The sequence below is a fragment of the Protopterus annectens genome, chromosome 13.part0 (genome assembly GCF_019279795.1).
Source record: "Protopterus annectens isolate FY-2018-M chromosome 13.part0, PAN1.0, whole genome shotgun sequence".
NCBI lineage: Eukaryota > Metazoa > Chordata > Ceratodontiformes > Protopteridae > Protopterus > Protopterus annectens.
This window is the reverse complement of record NC_056747.1, coordinates 33,760,828-33,787,095: the sequence shown is the minus strand read 5'-3', so window position 1 is coordinate 33,787,095 and position 26,268 is coordinate 33,760,828. Positions and strand designations below refer to the sequence as shown.

Here is a 26,268-nt window from a genome sequence, read left to right as displayed (position 1 = left end):
CATTTCAATACTAAATCATGGTAATAAAGTGTTTATATCTATATTGGCTAAAAAAAATGGCAAAAGTAATGCCACAATTGATGGAGATGAATCAATGTGGTTTTCTGGAGGGGAGGCAAACATTTGATAACATTAACAGAACACTGATGATCCAGAGGGAAACAGAATATAAGAAAATACCATTGTTGGTGGTGGGTCTTGATGCAGAGAAAGCATTTGACAAAGTAAGCTGGGACTTTATAAGTAGGGCAATGGAAGCATTTGCATTTCCTGAAAAAATATATAAGGTTGATTAGGAGGATATATGAGGGATCAGAGGCAAAAACTAAAGTGGGTGGGGTCCTTTCTGATAATTTCTGCTTGAGCGTTGGAACCAGGCAGGGGTGCCATCTTTCCCCTTTGTTATTTCCATTATATTTAGAACCATTGGCAAAGAAAATAAGTGATTCAGTAATTCAAGGATATAATTGGTATGGTAGTCAAGAAAAGTTGGCTCCATTTGCAGATGATATTATTTTATACCTGACAAAACCAGAAAAAGTCATTACAGTGTTGTGGAACATTTTGATACAGTTTCAAATTGTTTTGGGATACAAGATTAATTAAGCTAAAACAAAGGCAATAACAGTAAATTATGTACCCACACATGAATTGGTTCAGCAATATCCTTATTTATGGGGACATGATAAAATGAAGTATTTAGGAGTATGGATTAAAAATGATTCTGGTTTAGCAGCTAAGGATATGTGGGAAGAGACTAAACAAAAGATAATACAAAAACTTAGAGAATGGAAGCTTTGTTGTATGGATATGGACAGTAAGATACAAGCAGTCAAAATGCTTTTAGTCCCTTTAGTTCATACACAGGTCAGGCACATTTTTATCAACCAGTGGAGAAGTTGTGGATAGCAATTAATGAAAGCTGAAAGATTTTATCTGGGAGGGGAAGACATCAAAAGTCAAGCAGGATAAGCTGATTTTTCCAACAGAACAAGGCAGACTGGGATTACTGGATTTGTGGTATTTCAGAGCAACACAGTTAAGGTTCCTATATGTAACACAAGCAGAAAACTATAATTCAGAAGTGGAAAGAGATGATGATGATGATGATGATGAACTGGGGGGAGGCTGAAGAAACAAGGAGAAACTGGGATTTTGGATGCAGACCATTAAGAAGAATAACAATAATCATGCAGCATATTATATTCATAAAGTATCAGAAAGTATTCTAAGAAGTAAGCCAACACAGGAATGGAGAAAGGAGATTCTGATGATAGTGATGATTTCAATTTGGGATACAGACAATAGGTAAGAGGGGGCTGGAATTTATTGGAGAAAGCTGGGCAAGGAACTGAGGTATTGGGAGCAAATAAATAAAGAAAGAAGGGTAATAGAATGGGAAGATGCCAAAAACTTATTTGGACTGCAGGTTAGAGATCGCATTCTCTATCAAGGATTGATGTCAGAGTATAGGCAAAGAGAAATGAATAGGGGATTTTTAAATGAAAGACCAGCACTGGTAGATTTTTAGTAGCATCTAGAACAAAAGTTGCTGTTAAAAAATGAACAATTACTAGACCATATAAAATATTGCATAATAACTAAAAGAATCAATCATAAGGGGTTAGAAAGGATTGGGAAGAAAGATTGGATAAGCAATTCACAATGGGGGATATATGTATGTCTCCCAAATATGCAACAAAGTCTAGACGATTTAGGATCTTTGCTTGGAAGTGTTTACATAGGTATTTTTATACTCCAAGTAGACTCCAAAGAATTTTTCCTCAGGTAGACAGCAAATGTTAGAGGTATGTTAGGGAAGATATTTTCTGGAGTGTAATGAGTTGGTAGACTTTATAGATTCTCTGCAGACTGCTCTATTGGAGATACTGGGTGAGCAAATTGGTGTCACTAAGGAAATGATTTTTTTTAGCTGTGATACAGAATCTTAATTGCCTAGACATAGTAAGACCTTACGAAGTCTAAAAATGGTGGCTGCCAAAAAGCAATTACTAGAAAACGGAAATCAAAATCTAAATCAACTTTACTAGAAGTAGCAAAGATAGTAACATAGATAAAATAACTGGAACTGGGATCTTTTATTTATTTATTTAACATTTATGAGTGGGAAAGTATGACTAGCACAGAGCCGATTTTCACCGGAGACCTGGGGAGAAGTGGTCCAGACCCATGCTTTGGAATGTGGACAGAGACGATTTTCAGTGGAGACCTGGGGAGAAGTGATCCAGACCCATGCTTTGGAATGTAGACAGAGCCGATTTTCAGCCGAGACCTGGGGAAAAGTGGTCCAGAGCCATGCTTTGGAATGTGGACAGAGCCGATTTTCAGTGGAGACCTGGGGAGAAGTGGTCCAGACCCATGCTTTGGAATGTGGACAGAGCCGATTTTCAGCGGAGACCTGGGAAGAAGTGCTCCAGACCCATGCTTTGGAAGGTGGACAGAGCCTATTTTTAGCGGAGTCCTGGGGTGGAGTGCTCCAGACCCATGCTTTGGAATGTGGACAGAGCAGATTTTCAGTGGAGACCTGGGGAGAAGTGGTCCAGACCCATGCTTTGGAATGTGGACAGAGCCGATTTTCAGCGGAGACCTGGGGAGAAGTGGTCCAGACCCATGCTTTGGAATGTGGACAGAGCCTATTTTCAGCGGAGACCTTTGGAGAAGTGGTCCAGACCCATGATTTGGAATATGGGAGGAAACTGGAGTACCCGGAGGAAACCCACATAAATGCAGGGAGGACATGCAGACTCCACTCAGAAGGCAACCCAGCCAAGAATCGAACCAGAGAACTCTTGCTGTGAGGTGACAGCGTTAAACTCTGCACCACTGCGCTGCCCATAGAAAAGGGTAGGAGCAAATTACATATGAAAAAATGGGAATTGTGGAATTAATACATGTAGAGGAGGAACAAGGTTTAAAGGAAGGCAGGATTTGAATGAGCCATCCATTGTCTGACTGACAGTGACTGGATATGTTATAAGTGATGTATAATGTTTGCATCAACAGTTGTGTCAGCATAATTTGTAATGTATAACATTTGCAACTGAAATTGTGTCGGTATGGTTTATTTTCATTTATATAAATGTAAGATTGTCTATGTCATACATGATAATTTAATAAAGATGTTTCTTGTTAAAAAATAGGTCATCCTGTGACAATGTATTGTCACTAAAATAAATACAACAGAAATGGGACACAAGTCACATTTAAAGAAGCATTCACAGCAATACTAGCCTAGAAGGTAAGGATCTTGTACTATAGAAGGCTATGGAAATATTAAAACTGAAAAATTACATATGCAAACTACAAGAAGGACTGAAAAAGTCAGGACAGAATCAAACAAAAAAACTTTGCAAGTTATTTGATTCTGTTCATCTGGCCACCAGTTGGATGTTAGGGTGACCACTGCTTCCCAAAATAAAAGCAGAGGTTTACATGTTTTTGTAGTATTAATGTTATTATTTCAGGTATGAGCATCCCCAATGTATGACAAGTATAAATTAAAACAGAGAAACCTGATATGTTTCTACTTAAGTCAAGATTATTTATTTCTCTGAGTAACAGGCTTCCTTCTGTGTGTGACCTTGATAATTTAAGTAGTAGGAATGAGTCAGATTTGTTACTACTACACCTAGGCATTATTCACCTTGTACTGGATATTAAAAGCAAATTTTGATGTAAACTGTGTGAAAGTTCATGTTGCAGATAATCAGATGGACTTTGCACCTCATGTCCTAAAATGTTTTGTCCCCTCCCAGCCCAGACTGTAATGTATTAGTACACACCCATGTTGTAATAGAACACATGGATTGGCTGTATCTATTGCCAGTCTTTTGTACTTGGTGGCAAGAGGGATGTTGTCAGCAAATCAGAAGTGAGAATGATGTTGTAATGCACAATTCTGGTTTGTACTTTGTTGGAGTTTAAACTTTGCCACAAAGGAAATCCAAACACTGACATGAAAACTTAAGATACACAATTTGGGAGAAATAAATCTGTTTCTAAAGAAGGAAAGCCAATTAAGGAATTTGTAAGCCCACCTTGAATGTCTGAGAGAACCATCTTCAATAAAAGTAAGTCATATTGCTCTTCAGAAGTAACCACATTTGTTTTGTCCTCAGGTTTGTTTAGTACTTGCTTATCTGTGCTGCGCAAATATTATTCTAGACATAGGGTGCAAAGGTCACAGTGAAATGTAACTATAGTAAAGAATTTAAGGTGTTTGCTCTTTCTTGCTGTTTTTGGGAGCTACTGTGTTTAAGAGAATACGCAGCAGTTCAGTAATTAATGTCTTCGCATAAAACATTGTTTACTCTTTTAACTGAGAGCCTTGTTACAAGATGCCAGGTCCTGGTACTAAATTATAAATGTGTGGGCTGTTCTTGTCCTGAAAATACTGTACTTTTCTACTGGATTCAGTGCTTGGGAAATGCTTGTAGTAGGCATTAACATCCTCATTATGTCCTAGCTGCCATCACATAACAGAACATGCACGATTTGTGATGTACACTGGGAGTTTACAAGAAGGATCACATTAACTCCCTAGTGAATTACTGATGCATGAAGGGGTGATAGCAAGGGTTCCTTGGAGCTGTAATAAATGGGTAAGGTAATTGGGAAATATACCACGAGATAATGAATAAGACAGCATGTTTCAGCCTTAGTGCAGGTCAGCAAATAACAAGATGCAATATGTCCTCCTACTGCTACCATTAGCCTGTGTTACTTTTTAAGACCTTAATTCCTAGATTCAGAATGTTAAGTTACTGCTAACTAGCTGATAGCTAGGGAAACTCAGATGGGGTGGGGCTAAAACTGACGAACTAGAGTTCTTTGTGCCTCTGTTTAAGGAAATTCACCAAAATCACTGTTTAAGTAATATATTTCGGGGTCATCACTGTATCCTGAAGTTTAGCAAGTTTGGGGTTTCCTTAGGAATACATGTGATAGTACTGATGTTTCATTATAACATAAAACGTGCTGGGGTGCTGACAAAGATTAAGTGTTAAAGCCAGGGCCTGCAGACTGCTTCACAGCCGTGCATTAAAGCAGCATTAAGATGGTTAAAATATACTGGTTTTACTTATAAAGAAGACCTTTTAATGAATTAATATGATTCATTTCTATTTACCATGGATTTCACTTGAAAAAATTCTTAATAGTAAATGTGTGACATACTCTTTCAATGTGGAACTTTGAGGAACATGAACTTTTTAAGACCCCAAATGAGGTACATTCCTCGTAATGAGGTACGTTCCTTGTAATGAGGTACACTTGAGAGGTATGGCATTAACATTTATCCAGAACTGGCAGGAAATGCTCTCATGCCTTAACTTGTCGGCCTGTTACATTGGCAGAGCACCACGACCATAATACCATAATATAATTTAATGTGATATTATATCTTCTCCCCTGTACATCTAACTTCCTGGCTGAAGCTCTACACTAACCAAACTCTCAGTTCTGCCATTCTCAACAGCAAAAATAACAAACTTACATAACAGGCAGTCCTTCGGCCATTCTCTACAAAAGCTTTGGTATCTATTACGGATGTATGACGAGCTGACAACAGGGGGTCCTGGGTGCATAATTATATTATGGTCACAGTTCTATTCTGTGCTCATGTAGCAAGCAGGAGTGCACAGCAGGGGTCCTGGGTGCATAATTATATTATGGTCACAGTTCTATTCTGTGCTCATGTAGCAAGCAGGAGTGCACAGCAGGGGGTCCTGGGTGCATAATTATATTATGGTCACAGTTCTATTCTGTGCTCATGTAGCAAGCAGGAGTGCACAGCAGGGGTCCTGGGTGCATAATTATATTATGGTCACAGTTCTATTCTGTGCTTATGTAGCAAGCAGGAGTGCACAGCAGGGAGCCTGGGTGCATAATTATATTATGGTCACAGTTCTATTCTGTGCTCATGTAGCAAGCAGGAGTGCACAGCAGGGGGTCCTGGGTGCATAATTATATTATGGTCACAGTTCTATTCTGTGCTCATGTAGCAAGCAGGAGTGCACAGCAGGGGGTCCTGGGTGCATATTTATATTATGGTCACAGTTCTATTCTGTGCTCATGTAGCAAGCAGGAGTGCATAGCAGGGGGCCTGGGCGCATAATTATATTATGGTCACAGTTCTATTCTGTGCTCATGTAGCAAGCAGGAGTGCACAGCAGGGGGTCCTGGGTGCATAATTATATTATGGTCACAGTTCTATTCTGTGCTCATGTAGCAAGCAGGAGTGCACAGCAGAGGGTCCTGGGTGCATTATTATATTATGGTCACAGTTCTATTCTGTGCTCATGTAGCAAGCAGGAGTGCACAGCAGGCGGTCCTGGGTGCATAATTATATTATGGTCACAGTTCTATTCTGTGCTCATGTAGCAAGCAGGAGTGCAAACAATTAAGGAAAAAATGCCCATATTAAGTTATTGGGGGACAAAAAGAGGTAGGCAAATGCTTTAACCTTAGAAGACACTCAACCAGAGTCTGGTTCTTAAGAAAGCAGCTTCCATTGTGTTAATGTTTTGGCATGATAAAATCATATCGCTCACAATAAGGATGAAACTAAGTATACCCTTCCCTATCGTTGCAGTTTCTCAGTGAAATACAAGTTCTTAATCTTTAAGTAGCCTACTAGGACCATAGAATCATAAGAAATGAAAAGAAAAAATGATACAGTTAACATTTTACAGTATACTCTGTATATGTTTGTCTGCATGTAATCTTTTATTAAACTCTTGTACTATACTAAATTTTGTGAACTAAGGTTAGATGGCATAATTGTATCTGAATTGTATCATGCTTTACAAAATCTGTCTTCTCATTGTATCTGCTATTCTATGGAGATTTTCTTCCATGGCCTCTACTGAAAATGGGCTACTAGCCCAGTTGGACCATCCTGGTAAACGATTGTAAAATAAGATAAATAAATGCAATACAGGCCAGTCTGAAGACTATTTGTACCTTACGAAACACTGCCACCCTCAAGATGCCCCAAAAACATGCATGCCCACAGCTAGTGCGGTTTGATTTTATTGGCCTGAATGTAACTTTCAGTGTGGGAGGTTAGCATAATGGTTATGGTGTTTACCTTACAGACACAAGGTGCAGGGTTTGATTCTTGCATGGGGTAATTTGCTAGGTTTAAAATGGCCCATGAGGGCAGCTAGCATAGTACTGAGCTATGAACCCCTCACTTCCAGTGGGGCAACACGTCAGATCAGGGAAGAACTTGTGGATTCCCAGCCAGTTGTCAAGACTAGTCTTAAAGGAGGATACGGTGTTACCCTGCTTAACATGTGGGGGCATGAGATCTGGAAACCTTTGGGGAATTAATGTATCCCTCCAATGTGTTTTATTTATATGTCAATGTAGGTTCATATCCTTGGTTCAGGTGTTTATGTAGTTATTCATCCTGTAAAGGTATAAGACATCCATTAGTGTGGATTCCTTGATGGCATGGTCTGACAAGCACAGATCTCGAGCAAGAGCATATATATGGCTTTTTGTCGTTCTTGGTAGGCTTTTTAGGATGATAATCATTTTCTTCAGGAACGTTTCTAGATGCATGATATGTCTGTCTAGATAAATACCAAAGAAGGCATTCAGCTCACTAATTGGTCTAATTATTGCAGAGTAAGGCCTACATTGACCTAGGTGAGATACCCTGAGAAATCAGTTATGCTGGGCAGAAATATTTCCTAACTACTGTTGCTTCATGGTGGCCAAAGTTGAGAGAGCCATGGACCCAGGTGCTGAGATCCCTGACAATCTGCATGGGTGAAGTACTAGTTGCACCATAAGTTTTATTTGAGTGGTGTTTCCCAATGGTGAGAATAATACACATTTTTGCATTTAATCGGAGTCCTTTGTCTGTACACCACTTGTTTGTAAGAGCTAGTTTTTGCTGATGTGCTTCTGTATTAATGGGGGAATAGACAATGATACCCAGCTTGAAGTCATCTGTGAATCTGGTTAGCCATAGATAAAGATGTGTGTTATGGAGTTTAGAAAAGAATATATCTAAAAGGAGAGGTCCCAGTCCCCTTGCAGACTTTCACTGGTTACTTTCTAACTTGTTTGATTGTTTGATTACTAGACTTCAGACAGTTTACAATGTATCTTATCACATAAAGGTCTACCTTTAGTTCTTTTACTTTGTCAAGTGCCTTGTCTGCATGGCCACTGTCCACTGCCTTTCTCAAAGAAATTAACCAGGTTAATAAAAATACCCATGTGTTAACCAGGTAGGCCCACTGGATGCACAGTCCCTTTTCAAACGTGAACCAGGAGCGATGTCTGTTTAAGGGACTTACTCAGGATCATGCAATAGGCAAATGAAGGTTGAGGGATTCAAACCTGGTACTACAGGAACTACAGCTGAAAGCCTTAACCAGTAGATGTGATCTTTCCTTGGGCAAAACCAGACTGTTGTTGGTCCGGAGATGTGAAGTATTTAATGTTCCATGATATATTCCAAGACTTTACAAATTAGGCTAGTGAGGCTGATGGGCCAGTAATTCTCAGGGTCTGAAGAAGGGCCAACACTACAGATGTTTTATAAATCTCAGGGGCACTCACACCCTGTGCTTAGGCTTAAATGAAACAAGTGTAGGCGAGGGTCAGTGAAGGCATGTCAAGCGCCATTAAAATGTGTTTATTTTATTTTATTTTGCAAACATGGGTAGAACACTGGTCTCACTAGACTATTTATAGGTTCAACTCTGAAGTGTAAGACAACCAAAAACAAATGAAAAAAAAAAACAGAATAAGCAATACAGGGTATAAAATCAATGTATACAGTTTTACTTGGATACATTTAACATTGAATAGTGTGTATATAATACAATCCAGTCATTGAGTAACTAACTGTATGCTAATATAAGAAAAACAGTGAACGTTTTTTAGTTATTAAAACCAACTTTTTAGTCACTTTGATCAAAAGCAGACGGGTAATTTTCCTCACCTTTACTGAAGCAAGGCAAAGATCATCTGGAGAGAGAAAATGACTGCTGTGGTGCATGATGGGAAAGAGGGAGGGCTGACAGTAGCTACTTATCTGCAGAGCTGTGCTAATACCTGAGACATTAGTCCTGACTGAGGATAGACCTGTTATGAAAACGTAGCTACAAAAGAGAGCAGCAAAAAAGGATGAGACTAGCAACAGATGAAAATGATTACCTTCGTATGTTGGTAAAATTCTGAAAAAAAGATGTACTGCATGCCTTCTTGAAGTTTTTCTGTAACAAAGTCATGAGTGCACTAGATAAGAGTTTGCAGGAAGATATTTCATTTCTCGTCCATGTTAGCTGAAGTTCACTGAGCAGTTTAGGTCTATCTCATTTTCTTACCACCTTACTAAGTCCTACAGATGAAGATCTCAACTGAATTGTATAAGTAGATGCTACTTAGGCAATTACTTAAAAATGTAAACATCTCTACCTCATCACTCCCACAAATCATATAATTTGACTTCTTTCTTATTCCTTCCTACACATATAAAAGAATCAGCTTCTAATTTGATATTACTTTAATTTATACTGGACTTCATAAGTGAAGAAACAAGACACCCTGTCTTCCCCGGATTATGTTTTTCTTCAAATTACTGACTTCCCAGTTTACCTATATTGTTAGGAAGGTAACCACTAATGGGATCCTTATCAGACATCCAAGTAATTTGTTTGGGACAAAGGTGTTTTTAGTTTTCGACAGTACAGCCAGAACATGTTCTAAGGTGAGTGGGACTTTGGGATTTTTGGAAGTGCAGTGTCTATTTCTGAATTAAAGGTAGCACTAAGTCTGACTACAAGTGTAGCAGCTCTGTCTTTAGTTTTAGAATGAGTAATGCCATTATGGGTTAGTTATACACCTTGCAAGGTGGTGTTTCTCATTTTCTTAATGTAAGTAGAAAATTGGTTGTAGTTGTCTATGGCTTCTAATGACAGTCCTAGTCTATGTACAGCTTTAGTTTGTCTTGTGATTGTTTTTATTTCCTTGGCAATCCTTTTTGAAATAAAATCTTTAATCTGGTTGATTTGTTGTGTGAAGTTTAAAGTTTTTTTCTTTTGTTATAGAGCTTACTTATAGTGTCAGACCACCAAGGTGGTTTATTTTTAAATTTTCAGTTATGTTTGGTTCTAGTGTACATTGCTTAATCTGTACACTTTTTTATGTGGGATTAAGTTTCAATGGAAAATGTGATATTTCAAGTAAATTCATAGATCGTTAATCACATAATTCAAACACATTTATATGTTTAAAGTCCTTAAAGTCATTATGGAGGCAGGTGGTTTTAAAGGTAAGGAATACTAATTTGTGATCCAACTTAAACAGGAACGAGGATAGTAAAGGATCGGTCCACATTAGGTAATGTACTAATTTGTGATCCAACTTAAAGAGGAACGAGGATAGTAAACGATCGGTCCACATTAGGTAATGTACTAATTTGTGATCCACCTTAAACAGGAACGAGGATAGTAAAAGATCGGTCCACATTAGGTAATGTACTAATTTGTGATCCAACTTAAACAGGAACGAGGATAGTAAAGGATCGGTCCACATTAGGTAATGTACTAATTTGTGATCCAACTTAAACAGGAACGAGGATAGTAAAGGATCGGTCCACATTAGGTAATGTACTAATTTGTGATCCACCTTAAACAGGAACGAGGATAGTAGAGGATTGGTCCACATTAGGTAATGTACTAATTTGTGATCCACCTTAAACAGGAACGAGGATAGTAAAGGATCGGTCCACATTAGGTAATGTACTAATTTGTGATCCACCTTAAACAGGAACGAGGATAGTAAAGGATCGGTCCACATTAGGTAATGTACTAATTTGTGATCCACCTTAAACAGGAACGAGGATAGTAAAGGATCGGTCCACATTAGGTAATGTACTAATTTATGATCCACCTTAAACAGGAACGAGGATAGTAAAGGATCGGTCCACATTAGGTAATGTACTAATTTGTGATCCAACTTAAACAGGAACGAGGATAGTAAAGGATCGGTCCACATTAGGTAATGCTGCTGAGTTAGTTTCAGGCCTTTGAAATGAGCCATTCCTGAAACAGCTGAATGATACATGCTTTATGTTTAAATTTGGTGATTTTTAATGTAGAGATAAATGTTTCCCCCTGCTTTCTTTCCTTTCTTTCCCTTTTTTGTAAAATCTTACATATTTATTAATCTCTTTAGCAGCAAAAGTCAACTTTACATACAATGCAGTCTACATTTATGGTGCATTTTCAGTACACTAGATGCCATCCCTTCTTTCCACCATTAAAGTTTCATATTATTTTTCTAGTATTACGCATGGGATCAGCACATTCTAATTTTCACACTTACCAAATGATGTTTCAAACTATATTACTTCTCATATTTTACATTATTTCTAGGTTTTCACAAAGTTACTCTACATGGCTCACTTTCCTGTTTGTACTGTACTAAGTTTTCCTTTCTTGAACCTTTGCTTAGCCTTTTCCACTTCTTCAATTAAGTCAAATGCTTCCATTAATGCAGGTGTTTCTGCTGATTTCCACTTCTTTGTTATTGTTTTCTAATTTGAGGTGGAGTTAAGGCGATGATTAATGATGATTATCCTTTGATAATGTTGCTTCATCTCAGACAATATTAAAGTGTGCAAATATTTTTGTCCAATCTGACAGTTTACTCCAGTCTCAAAATGTGTTCCCAACTTCCTCTGTCTCCTGTCTTATAACTCCAACATATTTCATCTACTATGGAAAACATTTTGGATAGCCTAACTGGTATATAAACATATCTCCTCCCAACACAATGACTTGTGAGAGATGCACATATATAGCCAAATTGGAACCCAAGCACTCCCCAGCCAAGACTGGATTAGCCAGTCAAGAGGAGAAGGATAACACATACACCACACCACATTCAACACATAGCCCTGCCCTCCAGAACATACACCACCACAACCCTCACATAGTAACACAAAACACACACCTACTTTCACGGAGGCTCTCAATAAAAATCTGCCCAAACAACAGAGACCTCCAAGGCAGAAATGCAAACAACCACCACATCCCAGCACAAACCATGAGACACATAGCTCACATAAACAGTGTGCAACTCAACCAAAGCCCATAAGGCAAAACAACTTACCCAATACACTAGTCATAGGTGACTCAATAGTAAGGCACACTGATGTCCACTCACCAGATTGAATAAGGAGAAAGTTATGGTCAAATGCCTGTCAGGTGCCAGGATCTGCCACATAATGCACACACTTAGGTCACTCCTCAACAGGTACAAATATGACTCTGTCATTGTCCATGTTAGTGTGAATGACCTGAGACGTACCTCCCTGGACTACATGAAAAGAGACATAGAGGAGCTCTCTGATATTGTAGCCCAGGCAGGTATGACCCTGACTCTGAGTAGGATCCTACCGTCACCCAGAATGATACCACAGTGCGAGCAGAAAATGACTGACTGACTATTATTACCATTTGTACTTAAATCCCCGGTCTACATTAGGAATACTGTTGAATTTTTAAGGAAAATATCCCCCATAGTCTGGAAACCGGAAAACTATTGGTTGGTAATTGATGTTAAAAGTTTGTATACATCAATTAAGCATGACGATGGGGTGGTGGCCATTTCCTTTCACATGGGAGACACCCCCTTTTCTAGCTTTGTGAGAAATTTGGTAGATTTTTGTTTAAAAAATAATTACTTTTATTTTAATGACATTTTGTATAGACAGAAACAAGGTACTGCAATGGAGTGTGAATAAAACGATTGAATTTATTTACTGCTTCACTTTATTATTTCGAAATTTAATCAATGACATCCAGTTGTTGGGTCAGAGTTGTTTTATCTTGAGAAGAAGAGGAGTATTTGTATTTTTTATGGTGGAGTGATGGCGTCTCACCCTAATGTGGACTTACCTCATGTATTCCGTGAGGAACCGGCTTTTTTGCTTGGGGCGAACAGTGGTTTGAATATACAAACAGGCTCCCAGAGGACTATGGAACATTATTTGAATAATTCAGCACCAGCAATGGGAGCAACCACTGATAACCGGCAAGCAGGGCCAGGTACAAGTCCTATATATGAGGTATTTGTGAGAGAAAGAGCTAAAAGAGTATCAGACCCCTTTAATTCTGTGGGGCAGATGCTCAATGTGATACTGTCTGAGATGAGAGAACTGTGTGAAAAATATGAGAAACTGCTTGATAAGGAAACAAGAACTTTCTTTAATATTTTGGGGTTAAAAAGATATATAGAATTGGATATTACTCCCAGTGGACTTAGATTTGTGAAAAATCCAAGTACTCCCTTCGATCTGAACTGTCCCATTGAGAAGCAATTTAAAGAACGTTGGTTGAAGGCTTCACATAGGTGTGTAGTAGAATGGTTGCATATTCTACTAGAGAGAGACCAGTTGAAACAGAAAAAATTGATGCAAGAACTAGCGACTTTATCACAGACAATTAGTAGTTCTAGCAGCCGCTACCCCAAAACAAAACACGTGCAACACATATCTCACAAAGCCAGTGTGCCAAACAGTCACAGCCCTTAAGACTAAACAACACACCTGATACACTTGTAATAGGTGACTCTATCGTCAGGCACACTGACGTCCCGCTCACCAGGCTGAACAAGGAGAGGGTCATGGTGAGCAGCCTGTCGGGCGCTAGGATCCGCCACATAACACAAGCACTCAGGTCACTCCAAGGCAAGTACAAATATGACTCGGTCATTGTCCATGCTGGTGTGAATGACCTGAGACGTACCTCCCTGGACTACATGAAAGAGACATAAAGGAGCTCTCTGAGCATGTAGCCCAGGCCGGTATGACCCTGACCTTGAGTAGCATCTTACCCTCACCAAGAATGATGCCACAATATGAAGACAAGATGATCAATTTCAACAATTGGCTTAAGTACTGGTGTCATTCAAAGGGGATCCAATGCCTGTCAGCTTGGGATGATATGCTCGACAAGCCACGATGCTTCGCTAGGGATGGCTTGCACCTGTCACCCCTGGGCTTTTGGATATTGGCAAAGGCTCTTGCTACCCCCATAGTGCCTTTTTTAGGCAATGCTCAAAAGACAAACCCACCTCCATAGGTATCACAAGAGATAAGAAACTAAGAGTAATGCTACTCAACGCCAGAAGTCTAAACCTCAAGATGCACGCACTCGAAACTCTCCTTAGCATGGAGAACATCGATATCTGTGCAGTGACAGAAACTGGTTCAGGGCTACCAAGAGCACCCCAGCACTACCAGGTTATACCTCATACCATGCTTTTTGGCCCCAAAACTTGGACCGAACCACAAAAGGAGGGGGAGTATCGATATTCATCAAAGATACCCACACCTCCAGGTTGGTGGCAAAGCACGAAGCATCAGAGACTATCCATGTGCAACTAACAGTGGGTAAAACTGCCTTCCAGTTTATAGCCTGCTACAGACCACCCTCCCAAACCCAGGAACCCCACTCGGCCTTCCTGAGAACACTGGAAAATATGAAGGTCTCTCCAAACACCATTATATTAGGGGACTTCAACTACCCAAACATAGACTGGGAGTATTACTCTAGCTCCAACACCCTAGCCCAAAGGTTCCTAGAATTTATAAACTCAAATGCTATGGAACAACTTGTTACCACTCCCACAAGAGGGGAAAACATACTGGACCTGATCATCACCAACATGGAGACTCTATGCTCCAGACCAGAAGTGTATCCCTCACTGGTAAGATCAGACCATAAACTAATCTCACTGGATATTCACATCCCGACCCCAACCCCTGCCCAGAAAACCACAGTGAAAAACTTCTAAAGCAAATTTCACACTCCTCAAAACTGAGGTGGACTCCTTCAAAGCCCCGGCCTGTGGAAAATACGCCCAGACCGCAGAATCCTTAAAAACGCATTCTATGAACACCTTCAGGAATGCATGGATCATGCGATCCCAAATAAAACCAAGACCCAATCCTCCAAAGGCAGACGTCCTGTCTGGTGGACCCCAGCCATAAACAAACTATACAATAGAAGGAGGAAGCTACTAAATGATAGAGCAAAATCCCAAAAGGGAAGGCATCACTGATCAGTATTAGCAAAAAACTACAGGCACACATAAAATTGTCTAAGGCCAGCTTCGAGAGAAAAATTGCATAGGACACTAAGGATAATCACAAGGCTTTCTTTAGTTATGTTAGGAACCTGGGTGGTAATTCCCAGATATGCTCAGAATTAGTCCAAAATGACAAAAAATACACCGAACCCACAGACATTGCCAACATCCTAGCTGACAGGTTCAGCACAAACTCCCACCAAAAGGGCAAATATATATCCCAGCAGAGTGCTGCCCCCCTGACATCTCAGATGCTCAGGTAAGAGCCGCCCTCTCCAAAGCAAAAAACACAGCATCAATGGGACCACATGGTGTCCCGGGCTGCGTCCTACATGAACTCCAAGAAGAGCTAAACCCAAACATAAAACTACTGTTCAATCTCAGCCTTACTACAGGATATGTGCCCAAAGAGTGGCGTACAGCAACAGTGGTCCCTCTCCATAAAGGTGGTGCCTCAACGGATCCTGGAAACTATCGCCCCATAAGCCTGACTAGCTTAGCAAAGCTATGGAAAGTATCATCATGGACCTCATAAATAAAGATATTGGGGACCTACAAACACTGGATCCTACCCAGTTCGGCTTTGTTAAGGGCAGATTCTGCCTCTTAAACCTGGTTGATTTCTTTGAAACAGTCACCAAGGCCATTGACGAGGGGAAGGTGGTCCACACAGCCTACCTGGACCTTGCAAAAGCCTTCGATACAATACCCCACTCGGGCATTATAGATAAGCTCACCAGCTTAAATATAAACCCCTATGTCACTAGATGGATTGCAAACTGGCTCAAGGACAGAACCCATATGGTTAGAATTGCTGGAGCCATGTCAGACTCCAAACCAGTTACAAGTGGTGTCCCACAAGGCTCCGTCCTGGGACCTCTCTTGTTCGGTATATATTTCTCGGAGGTACAGGCCAACACGGAAGGACTGTGGCTGACCAAGTTCGCAGATGACTGCAAACTGGGCGCCATAATTGACTCTCCAGCCGACACAAGCATCCTCCAAAAGGGCCTCATAGAAACAGACAACTGGTGCCAGAGCCATGGCCTTAAGCTAAATGCCAAAAAATGTATAGTCATCCCCTTGGCAAAAACAGTGCCCACAAATTACCACATAGGTGGTAATCCATTAAGTACAGAAGAAGTAATTAGGGACCTGGGGACCCAAGTTGATAGCAATCTCTCATTTGACAACCACGTGGCCAAAGTGGTTAGAAAAACATTTTATATAGCCCACCTAATCATGAAAGGATTCACATCTAGATCAGGGGAGGTCATAATGCCTCTTTACTCATCCCTCATCAGGCCCATAATTGAGTACAATTCCCCTGATGTACCTTACCAGACACCTGCAGCAACTGGAAAGACCCCAAAAGTACCTCACCAAGAGGATCAAAGGGCTCAAACAGATGCCACATGCTGCCCGGTTAAAGAAACTCCAGCTCTACTCAGTGGCATACCGCCTGTTCAGAGGCGATCTGTGCCTGACGTATAAAGCCATGTCCAACCCGGAATTAATGGACATGCTGCACCTCAGAAAATCCAAATCCCATCGAGCTACGCGCTCAAGAGACTTGAAACTTAGCACTGAAATAAATAGGACATGCTGGAGGGACAGATTCATAACCCAGAGGCTCCCTTCACTCTGGAATAAAATCCCAGTCCAGGTTAGGCAGAGTCCCTCATTGACTCTCTTCAAGAGGAATCTTGATGAGTGGATGGGAGATTGTAGGTTTACCCCGGGTATCACTTCTGTGTCACTGTTAGACAGAGGCACAGTATACTAACCTCGAAAAAGGGCATAGCAAAATAAATTTAAAATGGGTGGCGAAAGCCAAACACATTCTGGCTACGCTTATAAATGCCCTAGGGCAGATAGCCTAGTATGAACCTATTAATGTACAACATGTTAATAATTTTTTGGAACGAGCTAATAAAAAGCTACTTTCACTTGAGACTGAACTTATAGAACAAAAAAAGCCAAAGTTGATAAGGGATATTAATGAATATGAAACGGGGTCGGCTTTTTCAAGTACAGCCAATCGTAAAACTGGTAACTGCAAACGTCAGCAAGTTAGGTTTAAAAGAACAGCGTCTTCTTCCTTTGTTTCTTCCGGTGAGGAGAACTGTTTAGAGTCAGAAGGAGGTGAAGAGTTTCCCGCGTTACCTTTACCGCAGTGACCGGGTGAACATGCACGGATTTTTTTTAATCAGGAGGAACCATTACAGCATCCACAGCTGTTTCATCAGGGACAAAAACGTAACAGGAGTTACGGGGCAGTCACGGATAACCAAGAAAGAGGTTATAGAATGGACTATCCACAGGGACAACAACAGCAATATAGAAATGGACAATATTTTAAGAGTTTCAGATGATAAGGTATGTACTGAACCGGGTTTAGTAATTAACTTGTCTAACTGTGATATAACATCGGAACAAGTATCTGTATTGAATTTAGGATTGAAATTTGTTCCGACTGTATTGCCTAGAAGTCATGTAGTGAAGCAGGAAATGTTCAAATTTTTGAGAAAATTACATTTAAAATATTATTTTTCCAAAGATTTTGGTAAAAGACATGTGCCGTTGGGTTATTCTCTATTTGATGAATCTGATGAAAGTTTTTTTTTCCTGTAATGAGGATGAAGGGGTATTGTGTGCAAATGATAGGGAAGATATGTTTCCTAATGCCTGTTGTAAAATTAATGTCTCAAATATATCATCTTTTAGTAAATTTATACCCCCTTTTGTTAACCAACGTGTTATATAGTTTGGTTCTATGATAGAATATGGGGGAGGGAATATTTGTGAAAATGTATTAATAAGAAAAAATTAAATATCATATAATTTAGCTTTGAAAGAATGGCAGGCATTAAAAATTCTGGGAAATAGGAATGATATAGTAATTAAACCCTCAGATAAGGGGAATAAAATAGTTATCATGAATGTAATACAATATTATGAAATGTGTATGGAACATCTGAACAATGCTGAAGTATATGAAAAATGTGAGCAACATAAATATGAACAGGCAGTAGTTGAGTTTGAGAATATGTTAGACAGAAGTGTAAGGTTGGGCTATTTCACTGAGAAAGAGTTTAGAGATAAGTTATTTAACCGAAACAGTGAGGTAGCTATTTTTTTCTGTCTACCGAAGACACATAAAAGTATGGTTAAACCACCTGGTAGACCTATTATCTCTGCTTGTAAATATTGTTTACATAACATTGGTTTAGTGATCCATGAAATATTATTACCATTTGTACTTAAATCCCTGGTATACATTAGGAATAGTGTTGAATTTTTAAGGAAGATATCCCCCATAGTCTGGAAACCGGAAAACTATTGGTTGGTAATTGATGTTAAAAGTTTGTATACATCAATTAAGCATGACGATGGGGTGGTGGCCATTTCCTTTCACATGGGAGACACCCCCTTTTCTAGCTTTGTGAGAAATTTGGTAGATTTTTGTTTAAAAAATAATTACTTTTATTTTAATGACATTTCGTATAGACAGAAACAAGGTACTATAATGGAGTGTGAATAAAACAAGTGAATTTATTTATTGCTTCACTTTATTATTTCAAAATTTAATCAGTGACATCCAGTTGTTGGGTCAGAGTTGTTTTATCTTGAGAAGAAGAGGAGTATTTGTATTTTTTACGGTATATAAACATATCTCCTCCCAACACAATGACTTGTGAGAGATGCACATATATAGCCAAATTGGAACCCAAGCACTCTCCAGCCAATACTGGATTAGCCAGTCAAGAGGAGAAGAATAACACATACACCACACCACATAGCCCTCCAGAACATACACCACCACAACCCTCACATAGTAACACAAAACACACACCTACTTTCACGGAGGCTCTCAATAAAAATCTGCCCAAACAACAGAGACCTCTGAGGCAGAAATGCAAACAACCACCACATCCCAGCACAAACCATGAGACACATAGCTCACATAAACAGGCAAAACAACTTACGCAATACACTAGTCATAGGTGACTCAGTAGTAAGGCACACTGATGTCCACTCACCAGACTGAATAAGGAGAAAGTTACGGTCAAATGCCTGTCAGGTGCCAGGATCCACTACATAATGCACACACTTAGGTCACTCCACAACAGGTACAAATATGACTCTGTCATTGTCCATGTTGATGTGAATGACCTGAGACGTACCTCCCTGGACTACATGAAAAGAGACATACAGGAGCTCTCTGATATTGTAGCCCAGGCAGGTATGACCCTAACTCTGTTTAGGATCCTACCGTCACCCAGAATGATACCACAGTACAAGCGGAAAATGACTGACTTCAACAATTGGCTAAGTTTCTGGTGTCATTCTAAGGGGATCCAGTATCTGTCTTCCTGGGATGACATGATCAACAGACCTCAAGGGTTCACCAGAGATGGCCTGCACCTGTCACCCCAGGGATTTTGGATACTGGCCAAGAATCTTGCCACCCCTATAGTGCCTTTTTAGGCACTGTCCTGAAGACAAAATTACCACAACAGCTACAAGCAAATGAAATCTGAGGGTTATGCTACTCAATGCTATAAGTCTAAATCTTAAAATGCACTCACTCAAAGCACTCCTTAAAATGGAGAACATCGACATCTGTGCAGTGACCGAGACCTGGTTCAATGCTCCGGAGATCACCCCAGCACTACCAGGCTATAATTCATACCACATCTTTCAGTCCCTAAACCTGGACTGAAGCACTAAAGGCGGTGGTGTCTCCATATTCATAAAGGATATGCACACCTCCAGACTAGTAGCCCAACATAACGCATCAGAGATACTTCAGGTACAACTAACACTGAGTAAAACTGCAATCCAGGTTGTAGTCTGCTACAGATCCCCCACCATGTCCCAAGACTCCCACTCCACATTCCTAAACACACTGGAAAATATTAGGCTACAACCCAATACCCTTATACTGGGAAACTTTAACTACCCCTCCATTAACTGGGAAAATTACTCATGTGCCAACACACTTGCTCAATGTTTTCTGGAATTCATTAATTCCAATGCCCTGGACCAACTCATTCTTACCCCCACCAAGGGTAGAAACATACTTGACCTGGTCATTACTAACATGGGTGACTGTTGCTCTACACCAGTAATCAATTCTTCCCTGGTCAGATCTGACCACAAGCTAATCACCATGGATATCCACATCCCACCCTCACCCCCTAAAGGAAACCACCATAAAAAACTTCTCCAAAGCCAATTTTGGGTTTCTAAAAACAGAGGTGGCTAACTTCATGACACCCACGCAAATGGAAAATAGGTGCATGACTGCTGAATCGTACACCAATCCACTGTATGAGCACATACACAAGTGCATGGAATGGGCCATACCAAACAGAATCAAGACACTGTCCTCCAAAAAAAGGAAGCCAATCTGTATATGGTTGCCCACCATAAACAAACTCTACAACAGAAGGAACAAGCTGTTGCAGAGAGGGGTGAAGCCCCAAGACTGGAAAAACTCCTTTGTTAGCCTCAGCAAAAAACTGAGAACCATCATCAAATTCTGTAAAGCTACTTATGAAAACAAAAGTGTTGCAGATTCTAAAGACAACCACAAGGCCTTCTGTAGTTATGTCAAGAATCTACATGGTAATTCTCAGATCTGCTCTGAGTTACAGCATAATGGCAATACATATACAGAACCAACTGATATTGCCAACATATTGGCTGACAGGTTCAGGAATTTTACCCCATTTCACCCCCTAAAGGGCCTATCACAATACCTGAGGAATGCCAAGTCCCTATTATCATGGCTACACAGGTAAAAACTGTAACAATCCGGAATTAATGGACATGCTGCACCTCAGAAAATCCAAATCCCATCGAGCTACGTGCTCGAGAGACTTGAACCTCAGCACTGAAATAAATAGGACATGCTGGAGGGACAGATTCATAACCCAGAGGCTCCCTTCACTCTGGAATAAAATCCCAGTCCAGGTTAGACAGAGTCCCTCATTGACTCTCTTCAAGAGGAATCTTGATGAGTGGATGGGAGATCATAGGTTTACCCCGGGTATCACTTCTGTGTCACTGTTAGACAGAGGCACAGTATACTAACCTCGAAAAAGGGCATAGCAAAATGAATTTAAAATGGGTGGCGAAAGCCAAACACACTCTGGCTAAGCTTATAAATGCCCTAGGGCAGATAGCCCAGTATGAACCTATGAACCTAAATAAAAAAAAAAAGTTAATTAATAGATCATATAATATATTGGTAGAAAACTACATGGAGAATACTGAAGATTTAAGAAAAAATGGAATAAGCTGTTGGGAAAAGAGAACACTGGGAAGAAACAGTAGGCCCCAGATATGCACACATATCTAGGTGGTTTCTTATCTTTGCATGGATATGTTTAAATAGATGATAGGTTCACAGGTTCATAGGTGTGTATTAGGCTAACGGCCCTGGAGCCTATATAAGCCTAGCCCAAGAAGATTCCCTTGCATTATGCTGCCCAAAGTTAGTTCCCAGTGCCCCTGTCAAGCAAGGCCACTGAAGTGATCTCTGGGGTGAACTTCCTATTGCCCAACCACTCGTCAAGATTTCTCTTAAAGAGGGCCAGTGAAGTGTTCTGATTGACCTGAATGGGAACTTTGTTCCAGAGTATGGAAGTCTCTGGGTTAGGAACCTGTTCTTCCAGCATGTTCTGTTTATTGTGGTAATGAGGTTAAGGTCCCTGGAGCATGTGGCATGCAGGGATTGGGATTTCTTTAGGTACAGCATATCTAGCAGCTCTGGGTCAGACATGGCTTTGTAGGTCAAGGAGAAATCAACTCTTAGGCAATAAGAGACAGAGTATAGCTGGAGTTTTTTGAGTTTGTCCATATAGGGCATGTGTCTAAGGCTTAAGATCCTCTTAGTGAGGTATTTTGTGATCTTTCCAGTTGTTGTAGGTATCTAGTGAGGTACCATACCAAATGGGGCATTGTATTCTATAATAGGTCTAATGAGGGGTGAGTAGAGGGGGGATGAGGGATGAGTAAAGAGGCACGATGACCTCCCCTGATCTAGATGTGAATCCCTTCATGATTAGGTGGGCTATATAAAATGTTTTTCTAACCACTTTGGCCATGTGGTTGTCAAATGAGAGATTGCTATCAACTTGGGTCCCCAGATTCCTAATTACTTCTTCTGTACTTAATGGATTACCACTTATGTGGTAATTTGTGGGCACTTTGTTTTTGCCAAAGGGGATGACTATACACTTTTTGGCGTTTAGCTTGAGGCCATGGATCTGGCACCAGTTGTCTGTTTCTATGAGGCCCTTTTGGAGGATGCTTGTGTCGGCTGGAGAGTCAATTATGGTGCCCAGTTTGCAGTCATCTGCAAACTTGGTCAGCCACAGTCCTTCCGTGTTGGCCTGTTCCTCCGAGAAATATATACCGAACAAGAGAGGTCCCAGGACTGAGCCTTGTGGGACGCCACTTGTAACTGGTTTGGAGTCTGACATGGCTCCAGCAATTCTAACCATGTGGGTTCTGTCCTTGAGCCAGTTTGCAACCCATCTAGTGACATAGGGGTTTATATTTAAGCTGGTGAGCTTATCTATAATGCCCGAGTGGGGTGTTGTATCAAGGCTTTTGCAAGGTCCAGGTAGGCTGTGTGGACCACCTTCCCCTCATCAATGGCCTTGGTGACTGTTTCAAAGAAATCAACCAGGTTTAAGAGGCAGGATCTGCCCTTAACAAAGCCAAACTGGGTAGAATCCAGTGTCTGTAGGTCCCCAATATCTTTATTTATGAGGTCCATGATGATCCTTTCCATAGCTTTGCAGACCAAGCTAGTCAGGCTTATGGGGCGATAGTTTCCAGGATCCATTGAGGCACCACCTTTGTGGAGAGGGACCACTGTTGCTGTACGCCACTCTTTGGGTACATATCCTGTAGTAAGGCTGAGATTGAACAGTAGTTTTATGTTTGGGTTTAGCTCTTCTTGGAGTTCATGTAGGATGCAGCCCTGGACACCGTCTGGTCCCATTGATGCTGTGTTTTTTGCTTTGGAGAGGGCAGCTCTTACCTGAGCATCTGAGATGTCAGGAGGCCAGCACTCTGCTGGGATAGATATTTGCCCTTTTGGTGGGGGGGGGAGAAGTTTGCGCTGAACCTGTCAGCTAGGATGTTGGCAATGTCTGTGGGTTCAGTGTATTTTTGTCATTTTGGACTAATTCTGAGCATATCTGGGAATTCCCACCCAGGTTCCTAACATAATTAAAGAAAGCCTTGTGATTATCCTTAGTGTCCTGTGCAATTTTTCTCTCGAAGCTGGCCTTAGACGATTTTATGAGTGCCCGTAGTTTTTTGCTAATACTGATCAGAGATGCCTTCCCTTTTTGGGATTTTGCTCTATCATGTAGTAGCTTCCTCCTTCTATTGTATAGTTTGTTTATGGCTGGGATCCACCAGACAGGATGTCTGCCTTTGGAGGATTGGGTCTTGGTTTTATTTGGGATTGCATGATCCATGCATTCCTGAAGGTTTTCATAGAATGCATTTAGAAAGGATTCTGCGGTCTGGGCCGTATTTTCCACAGGCCCGGGGGCTTTGAAGGATTCCACCTCGGTTTTGAGGAGTGTGAAATTTGCTTTAGAGAAGTTTTTCACTGTGGTTTTCAAGGCAGGGGGTGGAGTCGGGATGTGAATATCCAGTGAGATTAGTTTATGGTCTGATCTTACCAGTGAGGGATACACTTCTGGTCTGGAGCATAGAGTCCCCATGTTGGTGATGATCAGGTCCAGTATGTTTTCCCTCTTGTGGGAGTGGTAACAAGTTGTTCCATAGCATTTGAGTTTATAAATTCTAGGAACCTTTGGGCTAGGGTGTTGGAGCTAGAGTAATGCTCCCAGTCTATGTTTGGGTAGTTGAAGTCGCCCAATATAATGATGTTTGGAGAGACCTTCATATTTTTCAGTGTTCTCAGGAAGGCCGAGTGGGGTTCCTGGGTTTGGGAGGGTGGTCTGTAGCAGGCTATAGATTGGAAGGCAGTTTTACCCACTGTTAGTTGCACATGGATAGTCTCTGATGCTTCGTCATGTGCCACCAACCTGGAGGTGTGGGTATCTTTGATGAATATTGATACCCCCCTCCTTTTGTGGTACGGTCCAAGTTTTGGGGCCGAAAATTATGGTATGAGGTATAACCTGGTAGTGCTGGGGTGCTCTCGGGAGCCTTGAACCAGGTTTCTGTTACTGCACAGATATTGATGTTCTCCATGCTAAGGAGAGTTTCGAGTGCGTGCATCTTGAGGTTTAGACTTCTGGCATTGAGTAGCATTACTCTTAGTTTCTTATCCCTTGTGATACCTATGGAGGTGGGTTTGTCTTTTGAGCCTTGCCTAAAAAGAGGCACTATGGGGGTAGCAAGAGCCTTTGCCAATATCCGAAAGCCCAGGGGTTTTAGGTGCAAGCCATCCCTAGCCAAGCATCATGGCTTATCGAGCATGTCATCCCAGGCTGACAGGCATTGGATCCTGTTTGAATGACACCAATACTTAAGCCAATTGTTGAAATTGATCATCTTGTCTTCATATTGTGGCATCATTCTTGGTGAGGGTAAGATGCTACTCAAGGTCAGGGTCATACTGGCCTGGGCTACATGCTCAGAGAGCTCCTCTATGTCTCTTTTCATGTAGTCCAGGGAGGTATGTCTCAGGTCATTCACACCAGCATGGACAATGACTGAGTCATATTTGTACTTGCCTTGGAGTGACCTGAGTGCTTGTGTTATGTGGCAGATCCTAGCGCCCGACAGGCAGCTCACCGTGACCTTCTCCTTGTTCAGCCTAGTGAGCGGGACGTCAGTGTGCCTGACAATAGAGTCACCTATTACAAGTGTATCAGGTGTGTTGTTTAGCCTTAAGGGCTGTGACTGTTCGGCACACTGGCTTTGTAAGCTATGTGTTGCCCGTGCTTTGTTTTGTGGTAGCGGTTGCTTGGGTGTCTGCTTTGGAGGTCTCTGCTGCTTAGGCAGATTTTTATTTAGAGCCTCCGAGTATGTTTTTGTGTGTTTATGTGTTTGGTTTGCTGTCTTGGTAGGTCTATGTGAGACTGGAATTGTAGTGAGTGTGGTTTCCTTCTCCTCCTGACTGGTTTTGCCAGTAGTGAGTTGAGAGAGCTTAGCTTCCAGTATGGCTATATGGTTGCATCTCTCACATGTGTTGGAATTTGTTGGGAGGAGGAGAGGGTTGTCTGTGTACATGAGGCAGTTGTAACATTGCCTCAAGATTCCCAGATTCACCAGCTGGACCGGAGAGGAAATTGACAACTGACCTTTGGACATGCTAGAATAGTATCGGGAATTCTTTTATAATTGAAAAAAAGGGCCAGTGGGGAATGAGGTACTCAAGGGGAGTTTGTGAGGGTGTAGTGCTTTTAATATTTTAGTGCTGACTTATATAATTGCTTTAGTGAGCAAGTGCCAGGTAACTTAAATGCAATGTGTTACAGGTAACTTAAATGCAAAAACGACAAACAGTAACTTTCTTTCAAGTGAAACAAGGAAATAAGTACAGTAAGCAATGCAGATATCACTAGGGATCCACAGAAGCACTGAAAAGCCGTATTTTAGGTGGAATTAGCATTTCAGGGAAATAACAAGTAAACAAACAACAAGCATACAAATAAAGCTAGATTCAGCAGGCCTGGATCTAGTCTATGCTACAGCAAACAAGGTGTACCAATTTCAGTAAGAAACAGTTCAAATATGCAGGCACTATAAGCCTTTAACCAGAAATTCCCAGCTCAGAAGGGCAGAGTCCAGCTTCTCCTCCCACAAGAGTGCAGACCATGAACCTTCTTAATGTAAAATAACTGGCTTGAAGCCCAAGTGCTTAAACCAGAACTAATACACTTTTAGAATAACATACACTGAGCCCTCAATCAGCAGTTCACAACTTAGAAGGATGTAAGCTACCTGTCCTGCCACCACAGTGCAGGCCACAAACCTTCCTAATGTAAAACAACTGGTCTGAAGCCCAAGTGCTTAATCCAAAAGACTTAGAATGATAGCTACACTTTAATCAAGTTACTACCAAGCAGTAATAAATACAACTGAATACTTTAAAGAATGCCTGGATTACTGCTC

The 26,268-nt window shown here is 40.9% G+C and overlaps 1 protein-coding gene across 1 annotated transcript in view; it reads left to right on the top strand.

Moving 5' to 3' along the window:
* The first annotated feature begins 3,935 nt into the window (after positions 1-3,935).
* Positions 3,936-26,268, top strand: part of CREB3L3 (cAMP responsive element binding protein 3 like 3) — a 916,737-nt gene continuing 894,404 nt past the window's right edge. Inside the window, exon 1 of the mRNA XM_044090600.1 lies at positions 3,936-4,091. The gene's annotated coding sequence lies outside the window, so the exon portion shown is untranslated. The remainder of the gene's footprint in view (positions 4,092-26,268) is intronic.